Below are 17,449 nucleotides of genomic sequence, written 5' to 3' on the forward strand. Positions count from 1 at the left end.
GTGAAAGCACCTTTAGGATATTTAATGAGCGGGAAGCTTTCTTCTTCAGGATGTATATGTGTGGAAGGAATGTGAGCTTTTACCAAAAATTATACCTAAAAAATTGTGCTCTTCTTTTATTCGTAATTCTGTTCCCTTAGGTGGAGGGTGGGATTGTTTTGTAAGCATTGTTTGTTTAATGCTTCTTGCTTTCCTTTGTACATACGCGATTCTCTTTCATTGTTGTTTGTAACTAGTAACTACTGTCTTAGTATTTGTCTAAACTACCTATTTTGTGTTAGGAGGTCCCCCTAACAGTTAACCATAGCACATCCTATAATTTTGCTTGTACTATTGTTGCTCAATAAACTTGACTTGATTAAAGCAACCAATCTGCAAATTTTATGACCAGCGACATTCTTTTCCCAATGAAGCATCCAATGCCATCGTATCAAAAACCGACCACAAAAGTGAACTCTATCGCTCTAAAATGTGGAAAATGCCTTATAAACAACACATGAAAAAGATCACAGCCGATTTGCACAGTTAATAAAATGCGAAATGGCTGTGCATAGCACTGCTTACCCTTGCTATACTTTTCTATGCATTTTTTACACTTTGTTGTGCTTCGTTTTGCTTTGGTAACAAAGGTGGGATGGATTATAAGAAGAAGATAAAGAATGAGTAAAAAGTGGACAAAAGGATAGATATGCGAGGAGAATGCAAGGCATGAGCAAAGCCGATGCTCTAGAGTTTCGGCATCGCCACATCTAGAGCAGTGAAAGAAGCTAGGCCCCCAGGGTGAAGACAGGTAATCGAAGAGCAAGGAAGTGCGCCTGAAAGCGAGCGCCCGTTAAAGCACAGAGGGGAGCGCAAACTGCCTCACGACGAGGCGAGCGCCGCGGAGCCAAGGCCTAGGGAGCACCGCGCAAACATGTCTGCTGTTTACGAAGGCTGAGGTGTGGTTGAAGCGAACGGAGAGAGGCCAATGTTGAGGGCGCACGAGTGACTAGCTCAGTCCGGATAACACGCACTTGTACAACACTGCCAGGCGACGGCTGTGACAGCTGCAACTGTGATACACACCACTCTTTCATTGGTTGCAGCTGTGCACCTGCTCCGTCTCCTCATTGTGACACACGACGTATGCGTCGCCACCTTTTCACGCTTCAAGTCCGCGGAGAAAGAAAGTGGCCTCGGACAGACATCGGCGAACTCCGTTATTGTGGCTAGAAGTGCTGAGCACTAAAATAGCCAAGTGTTGTTTCATGTCCTTGCTCACTTGATTTCGGCTCAGTACTCACCTGCGCTTACAAGGCTGCGTCTTGCCGGCACATTCTTAAACAAATGACACATCACCCCAACTGGCAGCAGGGAAACAACCACAGCATGAGGAAAAAGTTAATGGAGAATACCTGAATAATTTAAATTCGCTGATGACATTACGTTGCTAAGCCACTGAGGACATGAACTGCAAAGCAGGATCAATAAGTTAGACAGGCAGAGCAGAAAGGTGGGGCTAAAAATTAACGTACAGAAAAGTAAAGTTCAACAGCCCAGCAAGGGAACAGCAATTCACAACTGGTAGTGAGGTGCTGGAAGTAGTAAGAGAATATGTCTATTTAGGGCAGGTGGTGACCGCTGATCCGGATCATGAGAGGGAAATAACTATATAAGAATAAGAATAAGAATAAGAAGGGGGTGGAGCGTATATGGCAGGTTCTCTCAGGTCATGAATGGCAGTTTACCAATATCCCTAATGAGAAAAGTATACAACAGCTGTATCCTACCAGTACTCACCTATGGGGCAGAAACGTGGAGGCTAACAAAAAACGTTCAGCTTAACTTGAAGAAAACGCAGCGAGCTATTGGAAAAAAATGATCGGTGTAACGTGAAGAGATCGGAAGCGGGCGGAGTAGGTGAGAGAACGAACGCGGATTAATGGCATCCTAATTGAAATCAAGAGGAAGAAATGGGCTTGGGCAGGGCATGTAATGGGAAGGCAAGATAATTGCTGGTCTTTAAGGGTAACGGAGTGAATTCCAAGAGAAGGGAAACGTAGCAGGGGGCAGCCGCAAGCTAGTTGGATGGATGAGATTAAGAAGTTTGTGGGGATACGGTGGCCGCAACTGGCCAAAAGGACAGGGTTTACTGGAGAGACATGGGAGAGGCCTTTGCCCTGCAGTGGGCGTAGTCAGGCTGATGATGATGATGAGGGGGAAAGAAAAGGTGGTGCATGAGGGGGAAGAGTTGACATGTTAGGTCACCACACTTAATGCCACTGACCTCTGTGATGCCCTTGCATGATCCCTCGATGTGTAAATAATCCATCACAGACAAACAAGAAAGACACTGAACTCTCAGCCGGCTGCAATACCCTTTATATTGAACACAGATTACAACCATATGTCATAACAACCAAGCAGCAAAATACAAAACGTCAGTACACCAGTGTTGCGACCAACCAAAAAAAACAGCAAGTGCTACCAGTAAAGGTACCCCATAGTAGGTACTCACACCAGAGCTCCAGGTTACCTCATGGTCAGAAGGAAAGTTGAAACAAAATAAAATACAATAAAAGAATATCATACCACGAAAACCAGAGAAAAAATGAGCAAAACAAAAATGTTTTCTCAGTGGAATACGTTTGTGTCATGACCTATACAACTGCGATTCAATTAAGAACAGCAAACAACTGCTCTTTTTGCAACTGCCTTCTAAATCCAAAGCCACCTGATTTATCGCTTCGGTCAAACAGATATTTGGACAAACTTGGTACACTCACACATCTATTTCCAAAGCTGTGATTACATAGCCAACCTGTGGTAAGGTGAATAGGTTGCCATTTTCCTGGATTCCAGCACAGAACATAAACACAGAAACATAGCACAGAAATCCAAAAACAATCGTGTGAAATAAGCAATGTGAGGAAAAAAATCAGAAATAAAATCTCCTCTCACAATACTGGGGACCTAATAGCATTCAAGCAAGTGTTGCTGCATGCCCACTAGTTGATTTTTCATAGATGAAACTGCACACAGTGAAATCACTCCCAGAAACGCTCATTTCGTGGCCATACAACCATCGCATCTTGTCAGCACAGAAGAGAAATAATGATGTAGGTGAAGGAAGACCTGTTTCAGTAACCTTGAAATGTACATTAAATATCACAGAGGCTCCAACAAAGCAAAATGCTACAACTGCTTTTTCGACGATAATGTAAAATGGTGCTGGTTGAACTAAAAAGGGCTTCGGAAAAAAAGATAGGAAATGTTGGGGTCACACCTAGAACTGCCGATACACACACACACACGATTTTCTTGAAAGTGACAGAGGAGGTGATGAGAAGTGGTCCATAATTGGTGCTTGTGGGTCGACATATTTCCCCGTGAGCCATCGGAGCAGACTGGTTCACAAATGGACTTGGTCAACACAGCGTACGAGTTGAAAGAGGTAAGCGCAATAATATGTTAGCTAGGAACACTTGTCATAGCTAATGCTATCAAAAGGCAACAGAACATTACAGAACTGGGGTATCGGAAGTGTTTTCTCTTTTCATGGAGTTTCAAACTGTGCTTCACAACAAATGCCTGCCTGCAAAAACGGCACTGAAATGGTTTCTTGTCCTTGTAGGCTCGCACATGCTTCACGAGCTGTTCGCTTTGTGACGCATGTCACAACTAGTGTTATCAAAAGGCACCAGGATATCATACAAATCTGATTTCTTAAGAGTGCTCTCTCTCTTCATGGCATTTCAAAATGCGCTCCCTAGAAAATGCCTTTGCACAAAAGCGACACTGAAATAGTTTCTTGCCTTCATGGGACCGCCAATGTGCTACAAGGTGTGGCTTTTGTGTAAATGTCATCGGGCACAGGTGGCAATGGTATGGCCTCTCGCCCGTGTGGATGCGGACATGTGTAACCAAGTGGTGATGCCTTGAAAATCTGCTACCGCAGGTGTCACACTGATATGGACGCTCGCCGATGTGGATGCGAAGGTGTTCATCCAGATGGGATTTATGCGCAAATGTCTTCCCACAGTGGCTGCACTGGCGTAGCTGTTTGGCTGTGTGTTTACCCCTGCGATTTCCCATCTTGGCATGAGAAGTTGCTACACTGTGCAGTGAAGGAGACCTTTTTGCTACTGAACTTTCTCCAGGAGGCGGGCCGTGGCTGTGATGTGCGGTTGCAAAGCCTGCATTGTCAAGACCAAAGCATATCCAGTCAACCACAGCACCCCACGTCGCAGCTCGCAATGCACTAGGGAAACAACAGCTGTACAAAAATGAGCAACACTTGAGTCAAGAGGGTTATATTAAAAAGAGTTCAGATTTTCAACACGACTTCCAGCTCCGAAGCTCTCATGAGGTGGTGGCAATGTTTGATTATCAAAGAAAATGGTCAGACCATGTCAAGCCAATTTGAAATCAAGTTGAAAGCTGTGGATCTGGGTCTATGTGATCTCCCTATCAGGGCATTCACGACAACATGGCCATTGCATATGTGCAAAGGATAAGAAAGTTTAAAAATAATAAAATCCGTGAGAATGTGCTACAGCCTATAACACTTTAGAATTATCACAATGCATTGATTCTCTCGAGTCAAGCTTCCATGCCCAATGTCATGGACATCGGAAGAATATCATCAAAACAATGTTGTTCGCAAGAATCTGCCTGCAAGACTCGCTTCCTCACTAGCCAAATCACAGCTTCGCACACATGTACTACAAATTTTAATTTCCTACTTTGCACAAGCCAGAGAATGGAGACTACGTGCGCACAACAGATATGCTGCTAAGAGAGGTGTTGTGCACATAATGAAACATCAACAGCAGTCATTTGTGTGTAAGGTGTAAGTAATGTTGTGCACATGATTAAACATGTACATGTTATTTGAGCAAAAACCACAAAAAGGCAGACCATACACTAGAGCTGTTATCAACACATGCACAAACTATGAACTTCAGTTGAAATCAGTTCACAAATTTGCTCTTCAACATCCGACTGCATGACAAGAAAAGCGAGAACTGATGATTTTGCATAGCAGGTTTTATAAGAAAATTGCATGTTTAGATTTAAATTGAAAGAATAACCTGAAATTTCACAAAATCTTAAGTCAAGGAAGTTCAAATGCACGGTAGCAGAACAGCAATAGACAAAGCAAGGTGCTTATGAAAACTAGCGAACAGAAGCATACAAAGCAAAGTCACAGATGAAGCACGAAATGCACAGGCACAAAAAGGCTACCAAGGCACGAGCATATCTTTTCAACTAGTCTTTTACCAATAATCACAAAGTTTCTTTAGCATGCGGTGTCTTTATGCTCGAACACAATGCCACACATGATACAATTGACAACACACATCCTCTACATCCCACTCAACTGGACAAGCTTTCAATGTAACCAAATAGGGTCTGATGCATCCCATTTTGTTCAAAGACACTAGGCTTCAAATAAGTACTTCAACTGCTATGAAAGTAAACCACAGGGTCCATGAATGATGGGAGATTTGTTGAGATTCTTCCACAGGCAGATTGCAGAAACTACCTCGATGATGTTGGCTTGGATGCCTGCAAAGTAAAACAGAGCAAAACAAGCTAAACAAAAAAAGCCCAATATCAAAAGCAAGAGTACACATCCTTTGCACGTTCAAAAATTGCAACTGTGCCAAATACTGCACTATCTACAAGAGATCCAGAGCGACAGCTTCAAGTGAAATGACAGATGTGTTTGTGTGCGCTTGAAGGCTACAGGGTGGAGGCCAGGAATGTGCTCCCGTAATGAATAATGCAGAACGACCAATTTTTTTTGCAAACTATCTTATACCTGACGATAAATCTAGGATAGGAGTTAATTCCTAAATTCACATTCAACTGGCAATAAAAAGGTGCAATTAATGTGAGCACATACCTGGCCCCATTCAATACATTATTTTCATCATAGAAGAAATTAAGGTTTACGTTAGAATTGTCTTGAGTGACATTTCAGTGCATTAATGAAAACAAGTAGCTCTATTCCAGCCAGCTTAAGGGAAACCTTACAAAAGCCATTTTCTTTATATATCTTCACAATAGCGTAAGTAGACTTGGAGTTTGTATCTTCATCTTACACTGAAATGAATACAGGAATATTAACATTCATGACATGGAAGTTTCAGGACATTAACGATGAATTACAACTAGCCACTTTATACACGACAGTTCAATCAGACAAAGAAATATATTATATGCAAAGGATTACAACCTCAACTTCACAGAAAGTTGAATGGTTCAGTTTACAGTAAAGTCCATCCCTGAATATGTATTGTGATTCATTATCTAGACATGCTTTCATGAGAAAATTTCCAAGAGTATCACGCCAAGAAGGAAATAACACACATATGAAATCAATGCAACTATGACAAAAGGACACTGCACTGCAGAGTGGCACGATCACACTGAATGACCAAGCCAAAGAGCCATTGTCCACTGCGGCGCCACCGCAGTGGCCCAGTGGTGATGGCACTCAGCTCCTGCCCCGAAACACGCGGGTTCGATCTCAGCTGCAGTGATCAAATTTTGATGGAGGCAAAATTATAGAAGCTCGTGTTCTGTGCGACACAAGTACATGTTAAAGAACCTGAGGTGGTCGAAATTTCCAATGCCTTTCACTACGGCATCCCTCACAGCTTGAGTCATTTTGGGATGTTAAACCCCCATAAACCGAAACGGTGCGGAAGAAATGTTTCGACCAAAAGGAGAAAAGATAGTCGTCTCCTTCGGATTTATGCAGTCCCTGCAGTCTAGTGCGGGGTTTCTCAGATCCCTTGTCAATACTGTTGAGGAGGGGGGGGGGGTCCGAAACCCCCTCCCCCCCAAAGATTTCAAACTTAAGCACTGCAGACAACAGTACACCACTGCACACTTTCGGTGTGCAAGCACTAAAATCCCCAAACTCATATTTTGCCAATGTTTGTTGAAAGCCTTTGGCAGGTGGCAATCTGCCAGTGGCCAAAAATGCAAAACATTTAATGGGAAAACACTCTATGGCTTGAGTGGGTTTCAAACCTGGAGCAGCTCGAACAGATCAGCTTCTCTGGCCCCTGCATTAGAACAAGTCATCGTCACTCGCGAACGTTTTTCATCGGTCTGAAGCCTCTTTCCGTGGTGTAGAGGTCTCGGGAAGAGCACCCTGGCTTTCACAAGCCCCGGCAGTGGGAGCACCTGCCTTCGCAAAGTCGTGGCACATAGCTTAACCGCTGTGCCACTGCGTCAGAAGTTCTATGAGGGCTCTCAGCGATCTATGAATGCAAAGTAGAGTGAAAAATTCTGCATATTGGGGATTAATCCATTAATGCTATCGTGTCATACCCTTAATGCAGAGCTGAAGTGTAATTTCACTGATCTTTGTCTGAAGCTTGCCTGACCTTCAATACCGGGCCTTGAAACAAAACCAAAATGAAAACCAAAAAACTAGAGCATCTAATTCACATTTGGCCTAACCAGCCTAGTTTGTCCACCATTTTTTTTTCTCTACGATGGGGCCTCTAATGATAACCTATTATATCTTGAGAAGCTGAAGCATCAATGACAAAATAAAAGACAAAAGAGAGACATATAATGGCTAACCATACTTCTTTATAGACAAACGTCTGAAAAATATCTGAAGCAGAAAGAAGTATGACATCGTGCTTCATGAAAACATTGCAAAGCATTAAGTTTCTTGTATGCACACACACAACATCAAGCTTGGCATCTTTAAAAAATCTACCGATTGCAACCTCACCTATATGGAAATCCTTGAAAAACCATGGGAAATTTTTGCTATGTCCAACTCTCAACACTGACAAAAGCAATTCAGTTCGATGGGAGCTTTACATTGCACGACATGCGCACCAAGGTTGAAATTAATAGTTTTAAAACCTGCTTTCTCCTGCAAATGGTACTTGCTGCCCTGGTGATGTTGGTTCTGATGACTGCAAAGTGAAACAGGGCAAATCAGCACATGTACAGAAAGACCCAAACCTACACACAGCACTGTTCATTCACTTATCAATACCTCAAGGGCGTTATTGAAGGGGTAATACATAACTAGGTGGGATACTCAGCAGATATGTTAGAATAGGACAAGCTGTCGGGCTAGCTGGCACTGATTCATTGTGTCTAAGCGCTGTCAACCACAATAGATATGGTACGAGAGAAAAAAAAGAATGAAGGTCCGTGAAAGACATCACAATTAGTTTTTCTAGTTGGAGTGTGTGTCACACAATGCTGATTTGAGTACGGACGGTACTGTTTAAGCTGCTCATTCGCTAATATTGAAAATCATACTTCGGTCGCAGTCGAATCAAGTGTTTGCTGTTGCCTCTTTCACACAGCTTTTTCTGCTTAGTACTGTCTTCGTGCCGTTATTCTTCTTGCTTTTGTTTCTTTGCTGCGCATTGTTAACTGAATTTGAATCTTTTTCTTCTGTGTCGCACTTAGCACTTTTTTACATGAAAATAATTACTGACATGTTTTACAATTCATGCTGTTTTTTACCTTGCACTGTTTGCCTTATGACCCACTCCAGCATGAGCCTGTAAACTCACAGTATATATAAATAAATAAATAAATTGGGTTTAACTCAATGACTCCAACTGAGCCTTGCATAAAGCTTCCTTTCACACTGAGGAATCAAACCATATCCTCTGCTAGTCCTTTTAACTGTGTGTCCGTACTATTTTCAATGCTTCAGTCATAGTTAAAAGTCAAGCCGACATATGCACTGCCCCTTTTATTGTAAACTCTCAAGAAATGAAATAAACAAAAATTGGAGAGGAAGCCCGCACCCAACCAGAGGTTATCACAGGCAATCCAATTAAGCATAAAAGAAAAGGGGCCAACGCCCAAGAGAAAATTTCAGAAAAACCAATTACAAGAGAGGAAAAAAAAAGAGGCACAAATGATGGTCGGGGAAAAGTGATTTTTAAGGCAAGACGCCCCTGAGGGACTAAGAAGGACGAAATGAACATGAAACAGGGATAGGTCCAGCGTGCCCAGATTCTTCAGGACGAACTGGGGGGCTAGTTGGTTACACATCTCAAAAATTTTAACGAGCGCACGAGAATGAAACGAGGACTGAAAGAAGACACACACCACAAAGCGCCGTTTTGTGGTGTGTGTCTTCTTTCAGTCCTCGTTTCATTCTCGTGCGCTCGTTAAAATTTTTCAGATTCTTCAGACAGGCTCGCAGGCGGTCGGGAGGAGGGAAGGTGCGGGAATCGGTAAGAAGGAAAAAGAGACAGGAAATGAAAGCAAGGAGAAAAAAAAACGAACAAACAGAAGATCCTGGGCTTAAGAAAGCAGAAGGGGTACATAAAAAGGGGAAATAGAAAAGAGGTTCAAGGAAATACCGAAACGCAGGTTAAAAAAAGAGAAAGAGAACGAGCGAAATTAAAAAAAAAACAAAACATGAAAAATATAACAGCTAGTGGAAAGAAAAAAAAAGGAAAGAAAAGGAATGGCAAAAAAAAGAATAAAAGTAGACATGAAAAAATGAAAAGCAAACAAAACAAAGACTGCGTGTGCACGCAAAGCCAGCAAATATCAAGATCCACATCCCATCCACATGCCCGTGAGGCAGTGGCAGGGCCACGGCCCACCAGTATTGTCCATATGGTGCCCCCGACCACATGAGACATGGGGAGGCGCAGAAATGGCAGGGAGGTCTACGAGCCATCCGGGCGGGAAGACAGACGAGAGACAGGTGAAAGAAGGGAAGAAACACGAACAGCAACGCAACCAGGTAAGGGTCCGCCACCGCTGCCAGAGAAAACGGAGAAGAGAGGAAATGACTCCAGAGGGCAGCCGTCGCACACCGGGTATGGTCAAGGTTGATCTGCAGAACACTAAAGTTAGCCATTGCGATATATACAGAGACATAGGGACGGGGATAACTGAAGTAGAAAAGGATCACATATGGGCGACAGCTGCTTACTAGATTGATTAACATATTGTGGCGGTGGTGGAAGCAGGAGGGCCGATGAACGGCTACGGAGGCAAAGGGCAGGAAGAAAAAAAGAATACGATTGAAAAATTAGTGGAGAAGACAGTAAGTACAATCAGAGTCGCAACCTGGCGGTTCGTGGGAGAGGTACGCAGGGCGATCGCGGCCCCAAGGGCCCTAAGCGGTCCTGGCACGGATGCGTGCAGCGTGCTCCTGCAAAATTTAGCAGGAGGCATGCCCAGCTTGATGGTTAGAGGGGCGGCCAGCCGCGTCGCACGGGGCGCACTTGGCGTTAGAGTCCTGTATAGGGCGGGGGCACTGTGCGAGAGGGTGCGACCCCGCGCATCGTGTGCAGCAGGCCTTAGAGGGGTCCATTGCATGCGGGCACGCCTTAAGGGCATGGCCGTATTGGGCACAGAACGTGCACAGCGGGACGTGGAGGTCCTCCTGGACCTCAACAGAGGTCCAGCCCACAGTGACGCGACGCGCGTCACGAAGCCGGGAAAAAGCGGGAGGGTCGACCTCGAGGACGTGAACATGCTGTCCAGAACACTGTGTAAAGGACAATCTTAGCCTACATTTCTGTGGATCGAGAGAGAGTGCCGGATTCCGCCGGTTGAGGGCGGTCACGAGATCCTCAGGACGGATGTCAGGATGAACCCAGGACAGGCGGATGTGGGGATTGCGTCGCTGAGGCATACGGACATAGATGGAAGCCCGGGTGGCTTCGATACGGGTGATGGCAGCCTGCAGGCGCTCGAGGTTCCCGTGGTCCCGGGATGTAACCACCAGGGCGCGACGGGTGGGTCGGAGTGTGACGGCACCTATTCCCTCAGACTCTGGGTCGATGGCCGACTTGATGAGGGTAGCAACCTCGCGACCCATATTGTCGGAAGCCCCAACAGACATTAAAAGCATTTGATGGGGCTCCTCGGCCGGAGGAGAGTCCCCGAGCTCAACGGGCCCTGGGTGTGCCTGTGTTGGAGTACCTGAATCAATGGCGACAGGAGGAAGAGCGCCAGCACCGCCGCGCAGAGCCGCCGCAAAGGTCCTAGGAACGTTCGGTCCAGCCCGCAGAAGGCGAAGTTCCTCCTCAGCCTCGGAAGCCCTGAGTGACACTTCGGCATTCCGGGCACTCAGGACCCTCAGCTCGCGATCCCGGGCGATAACTTGGTCTTGCAAACCACGGACGCGCTCTCTGTCACGGATGGTGCAGGCAAAGAAGTGCTGTGCATTAGCATTCATGGCAGAGACCAGGGACACAAGGGTGGCCCAGACCCCTGCTGTGATCTTATTTTTCCCATCGTTAATGATGGACAGCAGTTCCTCGTGCACCGCTAAAAGGGAGGTATCCATGCCCAGCTCTAGGTTGTCGGGGGCCGGGGTCGTTGGGACCGTGGCAGGTGGCGAGGACAGGCCTGGGACGCAAAGTTAAGGGGGTCGAATCTGAGCCTTAAAGAGAACGGGGTTCACCACCTGAAGCGGACCATAGTCAGGTAGACGATGTCCATCTGGCATGACTGTGTCATCCGGATTGTCAACGCAGTCAAAAAAACCATTGGAACCAATTGGACATTCCCAATGGAACCAAGTGGACATTCCCATTGGTTCCAATTGGATTTCCCAATAGGAACCAATTGGTTCCAGTGGTGTTTTTGGACACCCGACCAATTGGACCCAACTGGACTAGCCAATTGGACCCATTTTAGGCCAGGCAGTTATTTCACCCAGAAAATATTCACAAAATATGTTATGCTCATTAAGAGAGGTAGCTAACTGTTTGTGAATAATATGCTCTAGAATCTTGGACAAATATTTCTACAACTGAACATATTATAATATGGAAAAGGAAAACTCATTTATGAGGACTGCAGGGAGATGTCTTGCCTAGTGCCAATCACGGATGGTGATTGGTGTAGTAAATGGCAAATGATGCTCAACTCATCTAAATGCAAGGTTATCTCTTTCACCCGCAAGCGTACTAATTCTAATTTCTCGTACTCCATTGAAGGTACCACAGTGTCTCGGGCATCATCTTATAAGTATCTAGGTATTCACCTCACGGATAATCTTTCATGGGCCACACACATTCAATCCATCTGTGCCAAAGCTTCAAGATCACTTGGGTACCTGCGCCGGAACTTGCGAAACGCCCCTAATAACGTGAGAAAAGTCGCTTACTTAACAATAGTGCGTCCTCAACTAGAATTTGCTTCACCTACGTGGTCCCCTTATCAAAATTACCTGATCAACATGCTTGAATCCGTACAAAATAGAGCCGCTCGTTTCATCACACAAAAGTACCACCCCCAGTCCAGTATCACTAAGATTAAACTTGATATCTCCCTCGAACCATTACATATTCGTCGCTCCATCGCTCTTTTATGCTTACTTCATAAATATCGTCACAGCACCAGGCCATCTCCCTTGCCCCTCGAAGAGCCTTCACGCATTTTACGCCACCTACATAATAAGTATAGCATTCAACGCATTTACGGAAGAACCCTAGCATTCAATTCATCTGCACTTCCACGTGCCATTATTCTTTGGAATGATCTTCCCAACAGTATCGCATCTATCGGCAACCACCAATCATTTCAAGACCAGCTGCACAAACATTTTCTTTAACAACATTGTGTCTTGTTTCAGGTTGTTCTGTGTCCTTGGTGTTCTGGTTCCATTTTATTCTCGTTAGTATTTTACGAAGTTTTGGTTTCTTGTGCAATTTTAACCATTTGTATGTTTTTTATGGCTACTGCTTTTTCTTTTGATGTGTATTGGGCACATGCGATGCATTCTTGCTACTATTTTAATATTTGTTGCCCGCGGTGATGTATGTCTTGTAGTTTCGTTTTGCCCTGTATATTTATAATTGTGTTTAATTTTTGCGTTGTATCACGTGTTCTTTTTAATTTATTCTATTGTTTTTGCCCCCCTTACTCAATGCCCTTCTGGGCCCTGTAAGGTATTTTGAATAAATAAATAAATAAACACTAAAGGAGCTAGACACCGCAGCGGACACGGGACAGAGAAAGAAGACGACACAGGGCGGTACTTGCAACTAAAATTTTATTTGAAACTTCATGGCTTTATAAAGACAGAGGCACGTGTGATCTTGCAATCGGGTAAAAAAGGATGAATGAAAAGCAACAGATAACAACACCTAACTGACAACAATGCACAGGAAAGATATGCGAGTCACAATGTACAGAAATCAGACTTTAAAACGCTCATCATGCGAGTCACAATCTACATATACCAGAAGTGTTAAAAACCGTCGATCGCATGTGGAAGCATGAAAACCACAAGACAAAGGAAGAAAAAGAACGTCAAAAGGAAGCCACCCAACCTGTTACCTGTCAAGGAAACCCAGTTCTTTTTGGAGGATGGAAACCGAAGGCGAACTAACGCATTCATCCGGTTGCGAGCGCAAGATGGCAATGGCCTCTACAATCTCTCTCTCAAGCTGCCCCTTCCTTCTTCCAAGAATCTGGGTCTGGCTGAACTGAGGGCAACAACCCCGACACTTGCGGCAATGAACAGGCAGATTCGAACCCCCCGCCTCCCCCAAGGAACGCGCATGTTCTCTCAAGCGATCATTTAAGCACCTACCGGTTTGTCCAATATAAAAACGCCCACAACTGAGGGGGATCTTGTAGATTACCCCTGTTGCACATGCGACACGCTTATTTTCTTCCAAATGTTTCTTGCCGCAAGTTCCTCGAATCGAGTCCCCTTTTCCCACTAGATTGCATAATCTAGAGAGCTTACAGGGTGCCGAAAATACAATGTCGATGCCATATTGATGTGATTTGAACGGGATGTGATTTGAACGTTCTGAGCATCTTCTTCACGGCAAAGACGCATAAAGATCTGTGCCCATTCAGGGCTATAGTTACAGAAAGAGGAAGCTGGCAGGCTCAAGTCAGCAAGTTCCTTAAAACACATTTGGGACAACTAAAGCATGATGATCCTTTCAAGATAGCTGGGTCTGACACCTTGGTTGCAGCATTGAATTCTGGTGTTCCAAGTGCCAACTGTGCGTTGTCCGTCGACGTGGAAGAGTTGTTTTACTCGATTCCGCACGATGAACTTTTCAGTGCAGTAAGAGAACTGATTGACGTTACCGGCGTGGTTGGATTCCAGAATACCTGTGGTGTGTCTCCTGATTCTTTTATGGAGCTGCTCGCTTTTTATCTTGATTCTACTTTTGTTTCCTTTGGCGAGAAATTGTATGTGCAGAAAAAAGGAATTTGTATAGGTTCCAGTGTCGCGCCAGTGCTGTGTGAAATATTTCTTGCGCGTCTAGGTCGAGTGCTCGAGCTCAAGCTAACCCAACCTTTCATAGCAAAAATCATCAGATATGTAGACGACTTTCTAATTATTTTGAAACTTTCTTCTCATGATTCTTTGACAGAAGTAGCTGGCGAGATCTTAAGTGTATTCTCAAACTGTTCACAATTTCTTAAATTCACTCTAGAACTTCCACAAAACGGATCTATTCAGTTCCTGGATTTAAAGTTATCTTTTAACAGAAGTGATCATGTGTGCTGGGCCTTCCAACCTAGGTCAAAGAAAGCATTGCTGCCTTTTGATTCCTCCCACTCCAAGGTGGTAAAGCGGGGTATTGCCTCCTCCTGTTTTAGATCCGCAGTTTTAAAATCATGCACTCATATGTTGAAGTCTAGTTTTTCCCTTCAAGTAGAGCGGCTGGAAAAGGCAGGGTACCCGAGGTTTCTGTTAACTGCGGTTGCTGAAACAGTGGCCAATAAGCTCAGTAAAAAGAAAAAAGTTGCTTCCCAAGAACCAGCCGGCCAGAAAAAAGTGGAAGTCATTCCCTATCTGCACAGGGTTTCACATAATCTCAAAAAGATTTCAGGCAAATATGGCATCGACATTGTATTTTCGGCACCCTGTAAGCTCTCTAGATTATGCAATCTAGTGGGAAAAGGGGACTCGATTCGAGGAACTTGCGGCAAGAAACATTTGGAAGAAAATAAGCGTGTCGCATGTGCAACAGGGGTAATCTACAAGATCCCCCTCAGTTGTGGGCGTTTTTATATTGGACAAACCGGTAGGTGCTTAAATGATCGCTTGAGAGAACATGCGCGTTCCTTGGGGGAGGCGGGGGGTTCGAATCTGCCTGTTCATTGCCGCAAGTGTCGGGGTTGTTGCCCTCAGTTCAGCCAGACCCAGATTCTTGGAAGAAGGAAGGGGCAGCTTGAGAGAGAGATTGTAGAGGCCATTGCCATCTTGCGCTCGCAACCGGATGAATGCGTTAGTTCGCCTTCGGTTTCCATCCTCCAAAAAGAACTGGGTTTCCTTGACAGGTAACAGGTTGGGTGGCTTCCTTTTGACGTTCTTTTTCTTCCTTTGTCTTGTGGTTTTCATGCTTCCACATGCGATCGACGGTTTTTAACACTGCTGGTATATGTAGATTGTGACTCGCATGATGAGCGTTTTAAAGTCTGATTTCTGTACGTTGTGACTCGCATATCTTTCCTGTGCATTGTTGTCAGTTAGGTGTTGTTATCTGTTGCTTTTCATTCATCCTTTTTTACCCGATTGCAAGATCACACGTGCCTCTGTCTTTATAAAGCCATGAAGTTTCAAATAAAATTTTAGTTGCAAGTACCGCCCTGTGTCGTCTTCTTTCTCTGTCCCGTGTCCGCTGCGGTGTCTAGCTCCTTCATGTCTCACCAACTGGCCTACACATCTACCCTCCTAAATAAACACTGTTCTGCGGAATTGAAATTGACATGTTTTATGGAAATCAAAGTCAACCGGCACAAATACATCACACGCAAGCAACATTCACGCACTAGTAGCATATATTAGCTCAATATGTACATCCAGAGAACACACTCCTGCTTTAACTTATATACCCCATTTGTGAGGCTCTCATGCTGGGGCCAGTGACACTTGCCCACTGAGCGCAGTTATTTAATTTAATTTCAGCTGCAGTGGTGGTGCAGATGATGAGTACAATTTAGTAGGTTAAGCTGCTGATAGCTCTTATTATAGGAACCATATTGGTTCTACCTTGTTTGTCAAAAATGCAAACATTCATTTGAAAAATTGGGTGCAGTTGGGCGGTCCAATTGGATGTAATGGGTAAGACCAATTGGGCCCACCAATTGGAAACCCAAATGGTCCAATTGGAGTCCAACTGGACCATCCAATTGGAATACCATTCCAATTGGGACCAGTTGGAGACTCAACTAGTCCAATTGGAACCATTTCGAACCAGTTGAAAATCCAATTGGTTCCAATAGTTTTTTTTGACTAGGAATGGTAAGGTCCATGTCGAGGTCAGAGGTTACCTCAGGAGATGACGGATCCACATGTAGTCCAGGTGTCAGGGCCAGCCCGGCAGCAGCTACGTCGTCAGTCATGGTGGAGCCAGCAGCCGCCAGGCCTAACCAGGCCGCGACCTGGGCAAAAAAGTGGGGAAAATATGAAAATTGAGGTGTTGTCTTCTGAGAGGGAGGACACTCAGGGTGTTCCCGAGGTGTTACAGGGCCCTTCCGAGCAGAGAACCTCTCCAAAAGGGCTTTGAGATGTGGGGAAATAAAAAATCAGCAGGAGCCCAGAACAGTGCGATCCACCAGATACTCTTCTAGATACTTTTTATTACGTCTTTTTTTTTACACACCACTTTCCTCATTCGACAGTAATGACAGAGTGCAGCGCTTTACATGTAAAGCTCTTTTGCATCTATTGCATTGGCTTGTGTTCAAGTGCATCTTTGCAACGTTGCTGAGCTCTGGAGATTTTATTTTGCCACTGTCTGAAAAAACAGCATAGCATGCAGCTGGACTCTGGTTAAGGCGCATATTTTTGTGAGGACTGCTTGCAAGTCGCTCGAATGGACTTCAATACGGAAACATACCAATATCTTTCAGAACACACCAATGTAGGCTTGGGCGTTTTAACAGTGGTCCGCTCCAAATACACAACCTGGAGATAGCTAACAGATGTCATGCTTTCACTTCAGTTCCTTTTGGTGTTCTGGGCATTCTACTGTATCAAGTTGATGGTTTAAGCTCAATAACCAGGCACAGTTTTTATGCTGGTGCACCTGATTTCTTTGGTGATTTCATTCATTAAAATTTCTGAAATGAAAAATGAAGTCGAAAGCACAACTGCAAATTCTGCTCCGCTCAACTGATCCTCTAACAGCCGTACGTGGTGTGTGGTATGTTTTACTGAATGGTGGCACATTTCACTCTCCCCTCTGCTTGCCTTGTGTGAGGCGTGTGATTTCTTCACTCCTGCAGAGTTATCCTGAAAGTGCTGTCTTGGGACAATTACAAAAGTGCGTGTAAGGCTGTTTGGGCCACGTATTTTCACGTCTGCTACCACCAGCGACCCCCGTCATGGGCTCTAATCATACGATCCTGACAAATGTGCCTTTTGCACACAAACACGTGCCTAAATCAATTTTTAAAGGGGCTCCGAAACACCTACCGAGAAGAGAACATCAAACTTGTTAAATCACTG

The sequence above is a fragment of the Amblyomma mixtum genome, chromosome 8, assembly GCF_055824585.1.
Source record: "Amblyomma mixtum isolate Tamu chromosome 8, ASM5582458v1, whole genome shotgun sequence".
NCBI classification, from domain to species: Eukaryota; Metazoa; Arthropoda; class Arachnida; order Ixodida; family Ixodidae; genus Amblyomma; species Amblyomma mixtum.